This window comes from Carlito syrichta, unplaced genomic scaffold, assembly GCF_000164805.1.
Source record: "Carlito syrichta isolate Samal-C Ts95f unplaced genomic scaffold, Tarsius_syrichta-2.0.1 Scaffold314672, whole genome shotgun sequence".
NCBI classification, from domain to species: Eukaryota; Metazoa; Chordata; class Mammalia; order Primates; family Tarsiidae; genus Carlito; species Carlito syrichta.
This window is the reverse complement of record NW_007258768.1, coordinates 10276-13901: the sequence shown is the minus strand read 5'-3', so window position 1 is coordinate 13901 and position 3626 is coordinate 10276. Positions and strand designations below refer to the sequence as shown.

The window sequence follows — 3626 nt, the reverse complement described above, 5'->3', positions numbered from 1 at the left end:
GCATGCTATCTGTATTAGTTTTACTTATTTTCTTGGGTGACAACAAATTACCATGACTTGGATGACTAGAACAAGGGAAATTTATTTTACCACAATTCTGGAGGTTTGAGGTTCGAAATCCAGGTGTTAGCAAAGTCATGTTCTCTCAAAAGGCTTCAAGGGAGCACCTCTCTTTGTCTCTATCTAGCCATCCTTGCAATCCTTGATCTGCTTGGCTTGCAGTTGCATCATTTCTGTTCTTATTAGGTCATCTCCTGGCCTTTTCCCCTGTGTCTCTGTGTCAAAATTTCCTCTTCTTACAAGAACATTCGTTGTACGGCATTTAGGGCACTCCAATTCAGTATGGCCTCAGCCTCACATGATTACATCTGCAAAACTCTACTCTCAAAGAACACGTTCATATAACAACTCACATAAATTTTGGGTCCCACTCTTTAGCCCAGTACATTATTTAATAAGGCACAACTTAAGATATATACTTTTAGGTAAAATATTTGAAGCATTTCACTAAGTATATTCTGAAAAGTAATGACTAGAGAATATGGTGGTTGAATAAAGGCAGCACAGTGTGATGAATAAGAGTGAACTCCAGAACTGAACTGCCCAGGTTTACATTCTCGGTCATCCACTAGTACCTGTGTGATCTTGAGAAAACCACTCAACATCTTTTGGTCTGACACCCCTCATCTGTAAAATAGATACAGCAAGGGTATTTTATTGCTCTTAAAGTTATTATGAGCATACAATAAATAAATTGTCAATTGTTCAGGCAGAAACCAAAACCTAGTCAGCTCTGGAAAATTGTTGACTTTTGCTGAGTCTATAACTATGTGTTGTCTTCTGAAGACCCACAAGCCTTATTTTTAAAAATATCTTTATTGTGGAAACAAACACACACGTAACAAAATTTGCTATTTCAGTCATTGTTAAGTTTATACTTCACATTAATTAACTACATTTATAATGTTTTTTAATCGATAAAATGGAATAATGTTCCCAATTTATTAAATCATAAAATATAAAATCCTTCAATATTTGGTCTGGATACCTTTTCATAATGAATTAGTATAATACACAATTGCCTAAAACTTTGCTTTCTCTATGCTGGCTTTTCTCATCTAACTGGAAGCAAGATAAGATTTTTGGATGCCTAACTAGCAACTAAGTATTCACTTATTCCAGAATATGAAAGAAAACATTAAAAGTGCCACCATAAAATAATGCAATTTTGTTAGTATTTTAAGTCTAAAAATAGCAGTAGTACAATTATAATCATGACTAATTTCATATGTTCCTGAATTTATATTATCGACCCAGTCTCTATCAAACAGCTAGAAGACCTCTGGTGAAGGCTGAGAGATGAGTCAATGAAAACCACGGGAAGCAGTTATTCACCTCTACTGAACACAAATGAAGAGGTGTCTCCAATCGTGGTCTTCTTACCAGCTTGTTGGTTGACTTCTCCAAGCCCCTTGCTGTTGAAACCATGAAGGGTACATCTAATGAAAACTGCTTCCCATGGTACCAATCTTCTCTTTCTCCTCATTAATTTATTCAATCTTTTAAGGAGTAATAGGAAAGAGGAGTAAAAAACAAACCAACTTTTAGAAGGTTCAAAGTTATATTATCTTGAGTCATACCTGTCTGTATAATACAATTACGCCATTTTCTCTTCCAAGAATCATCTCATAATTTAAAGAATAACATGGCTGAGAAAGAAAGATATTTAGAAAGACATTTCTAGGCAAAGCTGAATTTAAATAATCCTTCAAATACTACTTTCTGTTTCTTTCTTTATTGTATTATGCTATTACAAATATTATTATAACATTTTATCTGAAGGTATACAAAAATTAATTAATTCCTTTTAATATGTAATTCTGAAATATTAAACACGAACTCTACTGCCTCCAATAAAAATCAATAATTACTTTGATAGCATTAAGGTCATTAAAATCACTTGTAAAGGCAGTATCAATTGAGACATTTTTATACTTATGATTAATCCACTGTAAATAATTACCAGTCTTAAGAACACAATTCCAATAAAAATGCAGTTATACCGGGTACAGTTAAGAAGTACAAGGAGCTCACTGGCTATACTATAACAAACATGAAAAGCAAAATTGATTTTACACTATAGGTTCATACAATAGACAAACTTCCATCCTTTTCTATTATTTCTTACATACATAACAGAATGTTTCATTTTGTTCACTTCAGTAGATTAAACTCTTTAGAGAAAGACTGAAAAGAGTTGATGGTCAACCCCTAAATTTTATGCTAATTTTTTCTAGTTCTATCAATTTCCTGATATACATAACAGAGCAGGAAAGTCTTTTCAGTAAACTGAGCACTTGAATCCACAAATGTCTTGCAGAACTCTGGCAAGCTACATATATCCCATGTTACCTTTGGTTTCCCAACTCTTCTTTGCTTCTAATCCTCAAGCAAGTTTTTTCTTTTTTCAAGCAGTCTGTGAATTTTTAGCCTCCTTTTTGGCTTTTACAAAGTTGTGGCAGGCAATTGCTTTGGCAATTTTTACACCAAGCTCTCGAGTATCCAGCTGGTTGCTGAGTTCCTCAGCTTTCTCAATATTCCACTCCTCCACAGCCTGGTCTACCCTCTTTTCATGGCCTGACTTATCAACTTTTTTCCTTTTAACAGGGAGTTCAAATCTATCATTGACTCCAAAATACTGAGTAAGCTCTTTCCTTTGAGTTTCATTTGAGAACTGTTCACTGTGAGATTTTTTTTACATTCTTCAATTTATCTTTTCTGGAGCATTTTCTTTTTTTCCTTCTGAATCTTGAGGTTGAGTTTTTCTATTAAGAAAGTTTTTGATGCAGTTCTTGAAATTTATTCTACATATTTAAGGGAATTGTAGAAGGACACTCTTTATCTACATTTATATTTGACTCAGTTTCAGTTTTTGGTCCATTTGTTGGGAAATCTGAGAGCTCTACTGTTTTTTGTTGTTTTTTTTTAATGGCCCCAACCTCTTTATCTTCCTGTAGGTTTACATCCAGACTTCTCTAATGAGGCTTCATCTTCCAAATTCTACTCAACATCACTTTCATTAAGGTCAGGAGGCAGTAGCCCACCCCACATCTTTTCTTCAGTCAGAAAGCTGAAGCTTGGCAGCCATCTTAAGGACATTTACAATGTTGTGCAGCCATCACCAATGTCCACTGTTATTTCCAAAACTTTTCTATCATCCAAAGCAATGCATCTGTAATCATTAAGGAATGGTTCCCCATTACCCACTTCCTCCAGGCTCTGGTAACCTGTATTCTACTTTCTGTCTTTAATGATGTTCTGGTCAGTGATGGACCACATACATAATGGTAGTTTCCTAAGATTATAATGCAATTGAAAACTTCCTGTCACATAGTGTCATCATAACCGTCCTAATGTTATTTTGCAGGTATCACTCACACATCTGTGATGATGCTGTTGTAAATTGCTAGTCCTAAAAAAAGTATAGGACATACAATTATGTACAGTACATAATATTTAACAACGATAATAAATGACTTTGTTGTTGGTTTGTGTATTTACTATACTATATTTTTATTATTTGTTAAGTGTATTCCTTCTACTTAACAACAATAACAACAAAAAAA

At 34.0% G+C, this 3626-nt stretch overlaps 1 pseudogene; it reads right to left on the bottom strand.

Moving 5' to 3' along the window:
- Positions 1-2392: 2392 nt before the first annotated feature.
- On the bottom strand, positions 2393-3111 carry LOC103274255 (annotated as a pseudogene).
- Between the last annotated feature and the right edge of the window lie 515 nt (positions 3112-3626).